The sequence below is a fragment of the Pseudopipra pipra genome, chromosome 4 (assembly GCF_036250125.1).
Source record: "Pseudopipra pipra isolate bDixPip1 chromosome 4, bDixPip1.hap1, whole genome shotgun sequence".
Taxonomy (NCBI): Eukaryota; Metazoa; Chordata; class Aves; order Passeriformes; family Pipridae; genus Pseudopipra; species Pseudopipra pipra.
In genome coordinates, this window is record NC_087552.1 from 72,578,035 (window position 1) to 72,595,378 (window position 17,344).

The following is a 17,344-nucleotide window of genomic DNA, read 5'->3' on the forward strand; positions in this document are numbered from 1 at the left end:
GTAACTTTATTTTTAAGAATCACTTGTGGATTTTAATTGCAAGAATTAAATCAACCACCTTTCCTATATTTTACAAATGGAAGAACTATTCTCCTACTTACCCTGGATTTTTCTCACTTCAAATTTTAGTTGTTATCTATTTTATACCTTTCCTTGAGAGGCTGAAGAGTCTTTTGTAATCTAATCAATCAACATATGTAACCACGGGATAACCATTTAAGAAGCATTTTGATAAATCCTCTGTGAAAACCAAGCACAGATGACACAATTAATTTTACTTAAATATTCTGTCCCGATGCAAAAAGTTAGAAATCAATCCTTTTCTATTTTGGGAAAAGCTGAAATAACCATTTTCATCATATGATTTTTTACAGAGATGTAGGGGAAAAAAGAATATTTGAGTCCTATATTCAAAGTTTCTCAATAAATACCACGAAGAATTAACTACGAGTAAATTATCACAGCTGGTCATATTTTTTATCAGAAGGAAAGACCATTCAATAAATAGTCTAGAAAGTTAGTCTTTAATGACAGAGAACATCACACCCATTCTCTATCAATTTGTATTCATTCACTTACTTAAAACTATTTATTTACAAAAGTCTCCAAATTGATGCAAATTTACACAACAGCTTGAAAGAGGAAATCTCACTATACCAAGAAGCAAACAACAAAATGCTTTTCTAGAGGCAGCAAAGGAGAAAAAAAAAATCTAATCAGATAAAAACATCTGTCTCAGACTGTTTGAGCGAGTTTTGTTTGCAAATAATTTTTATGCCTCTTTTAGAAAGATTTTATTCATGTTTGTTAATGGGGTTTCTCTGGAAAGGACACAACTATTGCTCCTGACACAATGATACTGCAATAGAAATAGATCTAATGCTTACTAAAATTTTATTCCATTGTTTTAGTGTTTTACTCCACAATCTAACTTGAAAGTTAAATCTCTAGGAAGAAGCCTCTTGGAGTTACTTTTGATGTTTGACAAGATTTAGAGAACTGATAAAAGTGGTTTTCTCAGCTCTGCACAGGATGGACACAATCTCTTTATTTAAAACATAAGGAATATTTCCAACTGACCCTTTCTTTATAAGCACAACTCAGAGAACTGAGAGATTCAGCTGCCCCTGCTGTGCTGAATGGGCTTTAATGGAGAATTTCCATAAAGGCACATTCAGTGGAATACAGAGGAGTGGCTTTTGTTAGTAAATAACAGAGTATTAAAAAATAAGGTTGATTAGTTGTAGAAAAGGGTCAAGTAATTAATCCATTTAGAAGCTTTAAGTAACTCAAAAGCTTAAGCCCCATTTGCAGAAGTCACCTGGGCAAGTGGGAGCCTCCCCTGGCTGAAACCACTTCCACTTTCTGCTCAGAAGAGGGTGTTCTGAATTCAAGCTCCACTTACATTCAAATTGTCTTCTGTTTTAATATTCTTGTCTACATGAAGCATATTGTAACATATGCTTGCTTTTAAAATACACAGCTTCAAAGAAAAGGACAAGTCCACAGGAGAAAGAAATGTCACATAATAATTACTTAAAACTCCAGAGATAACAGCAGATTGGAACATCTATAAAAATATCTTTCAAATACTCTAAACACAGAAATTCTTTTGAATAACTGCAAAATCTAGCATTTATTCTTACCTCTCAGATGCAAACCCTGTGAGATGTTCTTATTGTTACAGGATTCAGCTTCACTTCACTGAATAATTCTCATTACTTAAGAAGCCTGAAAACTTGGGCAGTTCTCTGCAGCAATGTTGAAAACATTTCTCCCCTGTTTTCTGTCCCAGAATGCTAATGCAAGGGGTGAAAAGCACTGCTAGACAAAAAATATTCCAAAGGGAAAAAAAAAAAAAAAAGCCTTGCTATCAGAAAACGCTGATTCAGCACAGTTAAAGTACTTTAAGGAAAGGTGTGCTTTCTTAACACAACCGAGGAAAAACTATGGAAAAGCTTCCCTCCTGCTCCCTACGAAGCCAAAATGCTTTGTCTGATGACAGCACAAGATATTTGAAACATAAAATGTATACGGTGGGGATGGTGGGGAGCGCAGATAGTTCCACCAGGGGAAGGAATTTTTATTTTGCTGGGAATTTTAAGATTCACCTATTTGTTCCATGTCAAAATAAAAAAGTACTCTAAACACCAGGAGCACGAAAACCCTGCCTTTGAACCAACTGTATTGGTAAGTGATGGTAACAACAATTTAACGTCATTGAGCAGCCGATCTTTTGTCATGTAAATATGACTCCAACCCACCCTAATGTTTGTAAACTTTCAAGAACGCCTGTTTGTATACAAACGCTGTTTGCAAACAGACATCACTGCTCTCTCAGAGGCTCATGTAGGATGTTGAGGAAACGCTGAGAAACCTGCGATGTAGAGCTTTTATCCAGAAACCTGATACCAAACTCATTTACATCTCTAGAGTGCTGAGCCTGCCCAACCAAAGACTCCACACAATAGTTTCATCACTCTGAGATATACTTAAATGTATTATGAATTCCTGTAAGACAATAAGAAGCTGGAATACAAGGCTAATATAGAATCATACAACAGAATCATGGAATGCTCTGGGTTGGAAGGAACCTTAAAGACCATCCAGTTCCACCCCCCTGCCATGGGTATGGACACCTTCCACTAGCCCAGGTTGCTCCAAGACCCATCCACGCTGGTCTTGGACACTTCCAGGGATAGGGCAGCCACAGCTTCTCTGGGCAACCTGTGCCAGGGCCTCACCACCCTCACAGAGAACAATTTCTTACATATATTCACCTAAATTTCCTCTCTTCCAATTCAATCCCATTACTCCTTGTCCTATCTCTATAGTTCCTGATGAAGAGTCCCTCTCCAGCTTCCCCATAGGCCCCTTGGGCACTGGAAGGTGCTGTGAGGTCTCCACACAAACTTCTCCTCCAGTGTTCTCAGCCAGTCTCCACGGGGAAGATGCTTTAGTCCCATTATCAACTTCTTGCCCTCCTCTGGAAAAGTCTGGAGAAAGCTCCAACAGGTCCATGTCCTCCTTACACTGGGGGTGCAGAACTGTACACTGTTGTTAACTTACTTAACAGCCACTTCTTTTAATAGACCAAAACCTAATTTCTGTTCTTTGTTGTCATTTCTTCAGCTTTGTTACAACACTCTTAAACACTTCAGTCTTTTTAGTTTCCACCACTGCTCAAGGCGTGCCAGACTCAGAATCAGTTTGGTCCCAGTCAGGTCCAGGTGTTGTTGATCCACATGGAGGATCTCACCCATCAATACTGGAGCTCCACAAGGAATGAGTCTCAGCTGCTTCTGCTTCCTGCAGCCTGCAGGGATGGAAGCTGTGCCTGTGGAACGCTCTCCCTGGTCAGCTGGCACACTGTATCCTAACACGTGTAGCAGTTGTGGTGTTTATAGGAAATAAACAAGTTTATCTCAGTCAGGAATTGGCTCTGAAACACAACTTCCTTTTCGTCGCTTTCACCCTCCCTTCCAATTCTGCTCTTTTTGTATCTTCTTCTTGCATCTCACCTCAAATCAGCTTTAAGGGAACAATTCCCATAAACCTGAGCCACAAAGACCCCAATCAAGTTATGTCCTAAGCATGCCACTGTAATTCCTATCAGGAATCACTGTCAGGTTAGTGATGTTACTCTTTATTTCTCTGTGCTGCCCTTCTTATTTCCAGCTGTATATTGTACTATTTATTTACTTATCCTTTATTGTGAGGTGAGGCCCTGGCACAGGTTGCCCAGAGAAGCTGTGGCTGTCCCTGGATCCCTGGAAGTGTCCAAAGCCAGGCTGGATGGGTCTTGGAGCAATCTGGGGTAGTGGCAGGTGCCCCTGCCCATGGAACTGGATGGTCTTTAAGGTCCCGTCCAACCCAAACCAGTGATTCTGTTATTATTTCTGTATAACTGCCCTTCATCTTTCCACAACCATTTAGTATTATATCTAAACTCAAAGTATTCCTACACCTTGTACCACCTATGGACAAACCATGGAGCAAATAAATAAAGAGTTTCACTTTCTTTAGCCGAGCCTTGAAACATGCTACACTGAAAGGAAAGCCTACTCATCTGAAATGTAAGAAATGTTGTGGTTCTGTCATTGTACACATTAAAAACAAAGAATCTCATACTCGTGTGTTCAGACAGCGTGTAATACCTGGAAGGCATAGTCATAACTACCAAAGTTTAGCCACAAAACAGATTTCAATAAATGCTGCAATTACAAGTAAGAAGTCATATGTAGCAGGAAGAAAAGTGTTATGGGATAGCAAATTCCAAACTTTTTGAAACAGTAGGTGTAAAAAATTGATAGGTGAGGATGATGACATTTCTTGGCAACAGGAAAAATACAAGGGGAGGGGGAATTGTGGGAACAAAGAAATCTTAGCCCTCACACAGGTGTGCTGTTAAACAGGGACTCTGAGCTCCACTAACAGTGCACAAGGGCAAATATATTCAACAAGTAATTCTGCATTTGTAAGGAAGTGGGAGGATTTGCTGGTACCTCATGAGAGTATTAATTATCATCCCACTACAAGTACAACGCTAAAACAACATTATTTTACAATAAACATTTTTGGTAGCAAAACCAAAGGTCACCACAGAAAAGCTCTCTCAGAAGTGTCCAAGACGTCTGTCCCACTGACATGAATTTTTAGGAATTCTGAAAATCCTGGGGAAATTGCAGAAGTCTGAATGAACACTTATGTTACAGCCATGCTCTAAAAGACTCAGTGAGACAGTTGTTGCAGCTATAAGAAGGTTAGAACTATGTCAGTCCTAAATAAAACAAAAATGTAAGAAAAATTATATGGGGTACTAATACACCAGAGCTCTATAACAAATAATGGGAAGTAAAATAATGAAAATTGATTTTCTAAAATGAATGTGGTTTTATTCTTTGATACAACTCATACCTCCAACTGGCAAAAATACATGTCTGTGTGTATAAACTTCTCTGGCACTTGATGCAGTATTCCATGAAAGCCTGACAGCAAAACAGCACCAATTAAACTGGTGAAGAACTGGTTAAGTGATATCTCAAAAGAAAAAAAAAAAAAGCCAGCTTTTGAGAAGAACTCATCACAACATAACTCAGAGTAACATGGAGTTCCCCAAAGGTGGAGCCACTATCACAAAACACCTTTTCATTTGCAAGCCTACACGATCAATAGTGACATGATTTGCACAAGTGTAAATTGACAGAGATAAATCAGTTACAAAAAGCCATCAGGAGTGGTGGGTATATTCGACTAACTCTAGAAACAAAACATTATATAAAAAAGCCAGCTACAAAGTTATAAAGCCACTATTAAGAAACACATGTCAGTCTATGGAATGGTGAACTCTTGCGGAAAGAATCAGTCCTGCAAAGGGTTTGCCACAGTGAGAGCACCCAGAGAAAAGGACATCAAAATGCAGGGCTGCAAATGAAGGTTGAATATGTATATGTGATGTAGAAACAGCAGAGTAACACTAGAGGGGTAATATTTAAACTCACAAAACACTCCTGAGACAAGGTGTTGGCACGCTCCTCTTTTCACAAAAATGCTGAAAAAAGTGGCTCTGGAAAAAAAAAAAAATCCCCAGAAACTGAGTTTTGAGGAAAATGCATGCAGTGACAAATTTAAAGAATTTTAGTTCACTTGCTTTTTCAAGTAGAGAAGAGAGGGAACACTGGGTTACAGCTGATAAATACTTCCATGGTAAGAAAATACTTGGAGTTCTTTAGCATAGTGGAGAAAGGCACATCAGTAGCCAGTGACTGGAAGCTGAAGCCAAATAACTTAATAAACAGCAGATTCTCCACCTCTTACAGTCTTCCGATCAAAACTCCAATTTTTCTGGAAAACACGTTTCAGCCAAATGCAAGTTATTGCATTTAAAAGTAACTGGATAAAATCCAACTGACTACAACAGTCAAGGGGTCAGAGCAGAAGATCTAATTGCTTCCTCTGGCTTTAAAGACTCAGTCTACAAATACTCTTGGTTTTCAGGGCTTCAAAGGCATGTTGGTTGTACCATGCACGCTCAACATTAATATTAAAAGAGCTTTCAGAAAATCTGCATGAATTACAGTTGTATTTCCATGTGAGGGCTCAAGTGACACTGGAGCTTTCCTGTGGAGGTTTCTGTCATCAGCAGAGCCCATTAATGGAATTACAGCTATCTTGTACCCAGCTGAGGTGGTATTTCTGTAAACAAGCATTTACACAATTGAGTGCAGAACTTCACCCTTCAGGTCAGTACTTTTTCTCCTCCAGAAAGAATTCTGTTTGACCTGGAGTATAAAAAGCCTGATACGATGCATTATATCAATCACAGGCGCTACAGGTAAAGAGGAAAACCAGCAGCATCCTAACAGCCACAGAGACAGGAAAATCTGGTGTTTGCATCAGCAGCATCATTTGAGCTGCCCCTATTTATGCTCCTTATCTACCTCATACTCCCAAACACACAGCATTCACTGCAATCTGGACAAGTTCACAGAATTAACATTTTTTGGGGATACGTGCCAAGATGATATATAGCATTCTTGTTAAATATTCAGGCTCATCGTTTTGCTGTAGCATTGGCTGCTGTGGTATCTATAGATTTCTAAAATAACGGGGGGGGGGGGTGAAACACATCCATCCTGGCAAAGCACAAACTAACTTTGAATTCAGCAAACGGAAGCTCAAAAAGGCTGAAATTGTCCGAAACACACTCACAATGAAATAAATGCTCTGCCATTGCACGGGAGAGAAATACAACCACCAACTGACAGAGCATCACCTAAAAAGAAGCCAGGCATCACACACGAGGGAGTGCATTCACCCCTCCAGCCTGCAGAGAGGCAAGTGCCTGCTGCCTTCTCCTCAGGCTGCACCCCCATCGTAAAGATGGAAAAGTTTCTCTCCCAAACCCCCCGCGTGTGGACGCTCCCCTAAGCACATGCATCCACAACGCCAATTCCCAAGTGGGCACGGCAGCCAGGGAAAGCCCCAGATCCCCACCACCACCATGTCTGAGCAAAACTTCTTCCACTCCAGAAGCCACGCCAAGAGACACTTTGGCCATCGCCGACATCCACGCAGCTCCTCGCCATCCACGGAGAGACAAAGCCACGCTTTAAACTTTCACTCCTTGCCACCGGAGCACATCCTTTGGTGGGAGCTGGCACCGCTCAGGATGGATTCCGGGTGGGATGGGCAGCGGGTGGTTGGGAAGGTCTTAGCCCCTGGAAGAGGCCTGCGGGGAAGGGATGGATGGATGGAGGAGGCGCCCGCAGCCCCCTCCCCACCGCCCCCCGCGCCCCTTCCCCGCCGGCTCCCGGTCACACAATCGGAGCAGCAGCGACCGTAAATCACAGGGACGCACGGGGGATGGATAAAAGGGAGGAAGAAACCTCTGACGCCTGAAGAAAGGAGGATAATTTTAAACAATACCAAAAAATAAAAAAAGACTTGAGATAATACGGAGCCAGGTTTCACCTCGAAGTGATGGTGGGTAAATAGATGAATAAGTGAAGCAACACACCTTTGACCCTCTCTTTTCTTCCCTAAATATAATCCCCCTCTTCCCATAATACAGACACCACAAAATGACCATTAATTCAAATCCATTCTTTACAGGAGGGGGGATTATCTCTGTGACCGACTCCGTCTCTTTCCCTCTTCCACTGAGCGAGAATTAAAATTGCGTTTAAAAAAAGGAAAAGCGGAGGGGGGGGGGTAGGGGGGAAAGGCAGGATTATTATATCTGGAGGGTGCGAAATGTGGGCACGGGGAGAGGGAGCCTGGGGGATGGGGAGGAGTGGAGAAAGGTGGCTAAGGAGAGAAGAAAGGAAAGGAGGACCAGGAAGCGCAGGGAAGGATGAGGGGAAGGCGAGATAAGGGGGAAGGAGGATAAGGAAAGAAGGATGAGAGGAAGGAGGTCGGGAGGGGGGGAGGAAGGATGAAAGCGAGGAAGGGATGAGGGGAAGAAAGGAGGATGCTTTGCCCTGGCCTCACCTCAGCTCGGTGGGTGGGGGTGGGAGAATCTCTCGCCGCCGCCGCCGCCTCCTCCACCACCACCTCCTCCTCCTCCTCCTCCCCAGCAGCGCCGGTCACTGACGGGCCGGGTGTGCGGCGCGGCTCCCGAGCGCGGTCCCCGCCTCCCTCGCCCCGTCCGTCGCTCCCTCGTCCCGCCCCGGCCCGAGCCGCGCTCGCCCGGCTCTGAGCGGAGCCGCGGCCGCCCCGCCACCGCCGCGGGGGGAGGAGGCGGCGGCAGCGCGCCTGCGCCGCCGGGCGCTGCCGCCCAGCGAGGGAGCGAGGGAGCGAGGGACCCGCTCCCGATCCCGGCGCCGGGGCCGTGAGTAGGGAAACGGGAGGGCTGCGGCGGCTGGGGAGGGTGGGGGGGGGTTGAGCGGCGGGGCACGGGCGCTGTGGGACCGCGGGAAGCGGCCCCGGCGAGGGGCGATGCGCGATGTGCGGGGGGAGAGCGAGGGGCGGCGGGGAGGCGCAGGGAAGATGGAGAGGGACCATTTGCAACAGCGTGCGGCGACAGGACAAGGGGAACGGCTCCGAATTGAAAGAGAGGAGGGTTAGATTGGATATTTGGAAGAAATTCTTCCCTGTGAGGGTGGAGAGGCCCTGGCACAGGTTGCTCGGAGAAGCTGTGGCTGCTCCATCCCTGGAGGTGTCCAAGGCCGGGTTGGACGGGGCTTGGAGCAACCTGGGATAGTGAAAGGTGTCCCTGCCCACGGCAGGGGGGTTGGAAGTAAATGGTCTTTAAGATCCCTTCCAACCCAAACCATTCCGTGATTGTGTGTCAGCAACGAGGCTCCACGGGCGCATCCCGGTGGCCGAGGGACAGCGCTGGCGGCTGCGGCCGCCGGGAATGGAACAAAGAGCTGGGAGAGGATGCGGTGGGATCATTCCTGCGATGGTCTCTTGCGCTGCTTCAGGTGCTTCGCGGGGGGAATATCGGTGCTTCATGGATGTGCCGTCAAGAGCTTCAGTTCTCCTGTTCTCTTCAACTATGAAAACTTTGCTTACGGCTCCCTGACCTGGGTGTTGGGCAGCCCTACCTGAGAGCCAGGTGAGGGTCGGCCTCTTCTCCCAGGCAACCAGAAGCAGGACAAGAGGACATAGTCTCAGGCTGCACCAGCGGGGGTTCAGGTTGGACGTTAGGAGGAATATCTCACGTGAAAGGGTGATTAGGCATTGGAATCGGCTGGCCAGGGAGGTGGTGGAGTCACCGTTCCCGGAGGTGTTTCAGGAAAGACTGAATGTGGCACTGAGTGCCATGGTCTGGTTGACACAGTGGTGATGGGTTGTAGGTTGGACTTGATCATCTCGGGGCCTTTTCCAACCTAATTGATTCTGTGGCTCCCTGCACCAAATGTCCATGTTTGGCCCCCTCTGCACTTTCTTTTTCCCCTTGTATTTCACTTGTATTGCTCATCTTACCAACCTCAAGTTTTTTTGCTGTGCTGGCAGCACCTTCTGCTGTTTCTTTTGGATGGAACAAGCTGCCACCATCCTGAGCCTGAAGTCCCGTAAATCCCAGTGGTGGAGGATCCCTGTGGAGTGGGAGTTGTGAAGGGATTTTGCTGTTTTGAGATTGTGCAAATCCCACTGACGTGCTGTCGTTCCAGGCATCCTTTGCACTTCTTGTGGCATCCATCTGCTTCCCAGGCTTCTACGGAAACTCACAGGCAACCAGGAGGGGAGGGGGATGAGTCCTCCCACGTTTTTACCTTTTCTTGACGGTTTTAGGCTTGGAGGGAACTTGCCAAAATTATTTCCCCTCAGCCCGTTGGAAATGATGTTAGTAGTGCAGTGTACGTATTAGGCCACAAGCAGAGGAATAGTTTTCAGTCCTTTTCTTCTCTCTTCCTGTATAAAAATATAGTCAGAATCTATATTTATGTTTACAATGAATAAGTGAGGAAGGGAGCTGAATTCCTTTTATCAAGGAACGACAGCAGAGTCCAAGGGAGAGATTGAAGCAAGGAAAAACATTTCTTAGGCAAGAACTCATTTGAATATGAATTTAAATGTGACCAGATGCATCATGGCACATCCTTGGTACAGCCATATAGCTGTGGGAAGTCACAGTCAGTAGAACACAGAAACACTTTGACTTATTTTAACCTCACATCATCATGTGTAAACAGAGATCATGCCAGGCTGACCTCCCTTTTATGGTGAGATGAAAATTATTGGTGCAAGGCAAACTTGCACCAATAATTAGTTTGTGTCTTTAATAGGCTTCCAGGTTGCATCAAATTCCTTTTCTAGGTACTGTTATTGTCTTTCCCACCCTGTTAAAGGGAGCCCTGTGATGTTAGGAAACTGTTACCTACAGACCTGTTTCTTACCCACATTTCTGTACTCCATATGTTTTGGATTGCTGGTTCTTCTAGGTAGGGGCAGTGCCTTCCTTTGTTGGAACTGACTGGTCTGTTGTGAATATTAATGGAAACAAGGAATGTTCCCAAATAGAACATGGTAAATTACCTGCTGCTTTATCACAGTGCATTATATTGCTAATTGAATGTCAGCTAAATGTTTCTCCAGGCATTTGACTAAAATGAGCATGAGCTATAGTGCATGTGTAAGACCACAAATAGTAAATAAGCCTGATTATGAAAAATCGTATTTCTCCCCTTCACCAGCAGCAAAGCTGCAAATACATCTCTTGCAAATTTGAACCTAAGGACTCATTCAGCTCTTTGTATGTCTCTGCTTAAAGTGTGTCCATTTAAGAAACAAATGAGATTATTTACCTAGTCCAGATTACTTTCATCTAAGACAGAAGACATGGATTGCTGGACTGTTGCTAAGAGATCTGCCAGAATGCCATAAAGAAATCTGAGAATCTGGAGGAGCTGTATGAACTTATTTTTTTTTTTTGTGATCCTGAAGGAGGCTCTGCCCACTGGTTAGGCATTTATTTCTTTCCTTTAAGGTTATTAACCTGTTTTTGAAATTACCCTTATTTTTTATCACTTTGTCAAAGAAAAGGAAGAAAACTGAATTTGTTACCACTGTTTACTAAAAACTGACATAATGTAAATGAATGTAGCTCAGACCAGCCAAGGGAGGTCAAGTGACAGCTCCTAACAAATCATTCCGGCTGCCATGAGATTTTCCACTGCCGACATCCAGCCACATGTAGAGAAGAGACATCACCAAAGCATCAGAAATACTGGGCACTTGAATTAGCAAGACAGACAAAAAGACTATTGTGCTTAAGAGAAACATTGCACGGCTGCTTTTTGTGTTAGTTTTTTTGTCAACTGTGGAACTCTCTGTCATGATATAGAATCCAACTATTAAGCAGATGCATGGAAAACAGGAATGATTAGAGTAAGACCTACAGAAAAACACAAGGAGTATCCTTCACATTTATCAGTGAGCCTGGTCCCTGCTGGCCATTTTACCTTTCCTCTCCTTAGGGTTTCCATATTGAATTCTGCAATACATGGTTACTCGAAGGAGTAGCGCGTCAGATAAAAGTTGCATTCGTTGTAGCTGCTGCTGAGAGCTGCTGACTGAAGCAGAAGAGTGATGTGCAGAGTTCTGGGGAGAGCACACACTGAGAGACGCATAAAAATTCATGGACAAAATTTCCTGGAAGAGCTCAGCCCTCCGTGTGCCAGATGGACCCTCTGGTTGAGCCCCGTCACCTCCCATGGGTGTGTTAGTTCTTACCTGTGTAAAAGGCCGTCAGGGAATGATGAGTGGGGTCGTTCTTGAAAGACCATAATGCAGGACCTGGATCTGTAGTGACAGTGTGATCACCCAGAACATGGATGCCCAGGAGAGTCCATGTGAGTGTGAGCTCTGGAGACAGTGCAGGACTTACCTGGCAGAATGAGCATTTAGGTTCCTGGGTGCTGTGCTCTTTGCTGCCTTTGAAGAACTCAAAGCTGGGTGATCCCTGGGGTAACAAGGGAAGGAAATAAAGGAGTGGTTAAGCTTCTCTGCCCAAGGAACTCAGCACTGGGAGTTGTGGTTGTAGAGGCAGATTGCTGGGTCCAAGGGTATCACATAGCAAATTTCAGCACACAGCAGCCTTGGTTTGCAAATATTAACCTGTAGTTTATTGAGTCACAGGCAGATCTGAACTGGACTTTCTAAATCATCTACTGAATATTTTTCTTTTTTTATAATAACAACTTAGACAGCAGGTACTTTGATGTGATACAATGTACTGAAAATTGTTTTCTTCTGTGTCCCATTTAAATCTGTAGCACTGAAGCCATAGCCTGTTACCTGTTATTACAGTGGCTGTATATGATATCCATCAAATAATGGTTATCCCCATACAATTGCATGTTACATGTGTTCTGACAAAGTTATTTTTGGATAGTGGGGATAATAATCTAGAACTTTTATCTTTCCCAGCATATCAAAAGAATTTACATTTGAGACAGATCTAAAACTAATCTAAGCATATATATATAAATATAATCACAATATTATATCTTAATGCTAGTTCTAGCTTTTTATCTTTTTTTTTTTACCTTTTAGTGTAGCAATCAATTTATCTCCTTTTCCACCCACTTTTGTCTTTAACTACTGGAAATTTTGCTGTAATATCATTTGTCATGTCGCATAATTTATTTCTTTTTCTCTATTTTCTTATATTTTCCCACCATCCAAATACTGTGCAATACCAATTTCTTCAGTAAGGCTTAATATTTGACATGTTTTCAGTCTTACAATAGGTTAGTCTGCTTCTTGCAGCATTACAAATTGTGGGTTTAATCTTTACATCTAGCTCTTGTGAAAATACCAGAGCAGGAATTATCCCTGTTACCCCAGAAGAAAGTCTCAGCATTGTGTCTGTGTACACACAAAAAACCCTCCACACCTTTTACTCATCTTTTCTCTGGTAAAACCTTCTTCTTCTTGAAGAGAGATTATTGCTAAAAACCATTTTGATTGTTTGCTTCAAGAACATGAACTTTTTTGAGTTCTTATTTCCTCTGTTATTATGTCGGTACCTCTTTGTGCCTGGATGGACTTCGTGTCTTCACCACCTAATCCTGAACTCCTGTTCCTGTTTGTGCAACATTTGTGCTTTATTGAAAAAGAGAATTTTGGAGAACAGGGAAACTCAGACTAGTGGGGCTTTTAATGAAAAGAATCCGTTAACTAATATCTAAGTGAGAGAAATTGAAGTGGGTCTGTCTCTTGGGCAATTCAAAGAGGTTTTGAAAGCTGCAGGTGGAACTTAGAATGCTTTAAGCTTCTTTTAGGCTCAGTGATCTTTAAAGACAACTCATAGGTTGTTTCTTTAACAAACAATAGGTTGTTTCTTTACCTATTCTGAAGGGGGATTGTCAGCTCTCAAAGATCTTTCAGTGCCTTCTATTAATAAGACATTGCTTTTTGGGCTTGATTTAGTGCACATAAAGACACAGGGATGGACCAAAATCATCCCCCGTCCCTGGGCACATTTGGGTGCCTGTATTTTGGTTTAGGTGTGTCATTTTTGGGACATTTACTCGAGCAAATATTTCCTGCTTCTCCTACAAATCCACACTTGTGTGCTGGACATTGGCATGAGCAGCACAGCAAAGCCTTCCCAGCCTGCAGGTCATTTAAACTGGATATTGTGTAAGGAGTCACGTGCAAGGTGGGTTCTGACACAGAGTCCCCTGCCTGCTGTGCCCTCTGCCACCCCATCTCACTCTTTTATCTGCCTCAAAAGAGTGCCAGGCAGAGCATCCAGGGACTTGCCCTGACTCGTGCCTCTGAAGTGACTGGCAGGCAAGTAACAGATGCAGTTTTGTTTGGAAAAAAACACAGGGGGTCTGTCTATCCACCTTTTTATGCTGGAGAGGATGAGGCAACTCCTTCACTGCTTTCAGAAGGCTGACTTTAAAATTTCAAAGGAAACATAAAAAGGACACCTGCTCTTTGCTGGTGTTGGACTAGATCAATGCCCACCATAGCAGGCTATTATGAGGCCTTTTCCTTAAGTGGTTCCTTTTCAAAACCATAGGAACATGTTTTAATTTTGTTAAAATTTTAGTTTGGACTTCAGCTGTGGCGCCAATTTGCAGGGCAAGGGGGTTTGTTTGTGGAGGTCATCTCTCACCCTTTGATTGCAAGAAGGACACTGTGCAGTAGTTTCACTGTGCCTCTATATTTTGAAGGGGGGATGGAGAAAGGAAGGTTTGGAACTTTTGTGTCAATTGAGAGAATGCTGTAAACTTTGGAATATTCAATTCAAATGCCACAGAATCTCTCTCAGACCTTTATAAAATGAACATGTTCTACCTCAAAGATTGAGACTCGGGAAAAGCTCTTGCTCAAGCTTCCTTGAATAACTGACTTGACTTTCTTAAAGCTGCCTCAGTTTCTCTATATCTAAGCATTCTTAGTGGTATATATATCAGAAAAAAATCTATTTATATCTCTCCTTAAAGCTCTTCTCTCCTACAAAACCCTTGTTCAGATAAGCAGCTCTTAAGCAGGGAGTGCTGCTTTCCATGTTGACCGCCACCTTCGAGCTGTTTCCCATCTGTTGTTTGTAAACACTTCATGTCTTGTGCTGCTGATGTTGTTAGTTCCTTGGAAAACAAGCTCTATTTTCTTATGTTTGCACACTGCATCAAAACAACAGGAAATGTGTCCATGACTGGGAAACCCACGCAGTGCCAGAAGAGATTTTTCTTGCTAAGGATCTCAATTAAGGAAACTTAGGAGAGGTAAAGAATGATGTTGCAAATTGTAAGAGAATGTAGTTCATATGTACACAGAATAAATACTCAGGGAGTCTTGTCCATGGGGGAGAACATGACAAGGGAGGCACCAAAGGAGGAAGGAGCTGGGCTGTGTGAGACAAGGGGCAGGAGGTGGTAGAGGAAGGAGGCAAAAGGTGCACATTAAGAACTGCAGGATGTATTTTTGGCTCGTGCATTGGCAGAACCAGTTAAAGTTGTATTCAGGAACTGTCCCTAGAATCCCTTTCTTTTCCTAGCCAAAGAAAAGCTTAGGGGGAAGGATTAAAATCCAGTCAAAGTAAGATTGGCTCTTCAGGCTGAGGAACAGAAGGGTTTTCCTTGCTGCCATGGCTCCACATCCAGTTCATCAAGTATTCTGCTCTTGAGGAAAGCAGTCAATGGATTTGCTTCCCCTCAGGGAAATTACTGCCCTCAAACCTTCTGCTTTTTCCATTATTCTGCTTTTTCCATTATTACATCCTGTTGTGCTTTCTATACCTATGAGGTAGGATGGAAAGCTGTCCAGTACTTGCTCATCCATGTGAAAATTGCAGGATTCCTCCCTCCCCTGGATCATAGTACTTTTCTGCAGTGTCATTTATGGGCTAAATTTTGATCCTTCCTCAGGCCTAATTACACAAATCCCTGTAGCCTTTATGAGACTTCTAGTAGACAAAACATGACATATTTATATCTGATATATATATATGTAGAGAGAGAGAGAGAATATTTATATCTGATATATATATATATATGTAGAGAGAGAGAGAGAGAGAGATCATCTTGGTGGCTTAGACGTAATTGTCTGTAGAAAAAGAAACTTGTTTTCATAAACTTTTCTTTTTGTTAATAATGTCTGGTTTGTACTACATTAATGATTCTCTGTGCTTAATTAAGGGTTAAAGCAGATGGTTGTGATATATTATTTGCTAAACATCTTTTCATGAAAATGAAATTCAATCAAATGTATTTTCTGCTTTGTGAGCACAAAGCAGTGGTGAGACAGAATCAAGATTTGGGTTACTCACAATGTTTACAGGGATTATTTCCCATGTTTTGAAGCGTGTAAAATTCCTAATTCCTTTTTCTTTTTTTCTATTGACAGAAGCTCAAGACGATGCATCTTTCCATTAACATCTCTAAAAATGCACAAAAGACTTTAAACTAAAACATGGCCTGAAGAAAGTTAATGAAGTTCTTGATAATCTGCGTCACAAATGAAAAGACTGAGGACGATTCTGGTCTTTTCCTTCAGGCCTTGATGAGTCATGAAAATTATAGAAAGCTGATATTTCTAAAGGAGCAGCATCTGTAAGTAAAAAAGAGTAGAAAAATCAAGAACAGACATCTGATGACAGGAGCTACTACTGGTGGTGAGCAGTACGCTGAAATTTTCTTGCATCTTAGTGGACCTTTTGACCTAATTTACAGAGCTTTTCTTGTTAATTAACTTTTTTAGGAAAGTCAGACCTTTTTTTCTGCTAAAGGTCATGTACTTAAACTAAGAAGTCTTTTATCGTCTACAGTACAATACAGCAACATAAAATTTAGGAGTTTTTTATTCAGAATAAATTAATAAATCACAAGCAATAAGCATGGAGTATTTCACACCCCTTTGCCCTGACCTCATTTCTCATTGTAAATTAAAGCATGATCTAAAGAATTCCTTTCTGTGTTTGTCTGTTTGTCCTGACCAGTGTGGATAATCACAGGGTTATGCAGGCAAACAGTTACCAAAAAAAACACACCTCGAGTGGGGATGACACTGCAAGAATATTTACATTTTTAAATCACTCTTCGTATTTGAGTGATGGTTGAATGAACTGTCCTTTAAAAAAAAGAAAGAAAAGAGAAAATGCTTTTTCATTAAATTAATGAACCTGCTCAGAAATATTGAAGGAACCTCCAGCAAACTAGAGTGCTCCTAGGACTTGCAATTATGTGTTGTGGGGGGAAAACAACTAGCAATATCCTAATTTGGGAATTTCTCTGCCAGGGTATGAGGATCCATTCCACTTCATGATTTCTTCATGCAAACTATATAAAATATTTTACAAAACACGAGTAATTTCCATAACAGAATTTTGACAATTTAAATCAAAACAGGTTGCTATGGCAGTTCCTACAAATCTTCCTCTTTTGGGTTTGTTTTGTATTACAAATGTCAAAATGAAACCATTTCTGTCAAAATAATTTTTTTCCTTTTCTCAATGCCCTAATTTTCATTACTTGACAAAGTCAAGATGAAGGTGAATTTCAAATGCATAAACCCATGAAGACATAGCTTTAGTTTTATAAGTAAGTAATATCATTAGATACTGTATTGTTACTTGAATTGACTTTCTTTACTGCTCTTTGTAATAAGTGACTGAAAAATAAAGGACATTTGCATTGGTTAAAGCTTTTTGAGTGGTTTCTGCAGTCAATATGTAGGAGCCATTGCCAGAAAGTGTTACCAGCCCTGAGTTTTGTTTCAGTAGCAAAATACTAAGTGAAATCTAAGTGGATACAGGGAATTGTATCTAGTCTTCTGTAAATAAGAAACAGGTGAACTCTCCAAGGTAAAGATGTAAAAATTGCACAAATTTATCATCCAGACTTCATCGATGAAATCTCACATAAGGAACTCATTTAAT

General features: G+C 42.3%; 1 protein-coding gene and 1 long non-coding RNA gene across 6 annotated transcripts in view; one reads left to right on the forward strand and one right to left on the reverse strand.

Annotated features, from left to right (window-relative positions):
• Window positions 1–8,199, reverse strand: part of CTNNA2 (catenin alpha 2) — a 486,975-nt gene extending 478,776 nt beyond the window's left edge. For 2 of the 3 annotated variants that reach the window (XM_064653544.1, XM_064653542.1), the window contains exon 1: window positions 7,993–8,199. The gene's annotated coding sequence lies outside the window, so the exon portion shown is untranslated. Of the gene's footprint in view, window positions 1–5,501; window positions 5,559–7,992 lie in introns of those variants that run through there. The other variant, XM_064653543.1, reaches the window with a different exon arrangement.
• Window positions 8,200–8,225: 26 nt separating this feature from the next.
• LOC135413617 (uncharacterized) lies at window positions 8,226–17,108 on the forward strand. 3 transcript variants are annotated; one of them, XR_010430310.1, is made up of 2 exons: window positions 8,226–8,332; window positions 15,814–17,108. It is a non-coding gene; the product is annotated as an uncharacterized LOC135413617 (long non-coding RNA). The 3 variants fall into 3 exon arrangements; XR_010430311.1 differs by lacking the exon at window positions 8,226–8,332 and adding an exon at window positions 8,347–11,666; XR_010430312.1 differs by lacking the exon at window positions 8,226–8,332 and adding an exon at window positions 8,347–9,061.
• The last annotated feature ends 236 nt before the right edge of the window (window positions 17,109–17,344 follow it).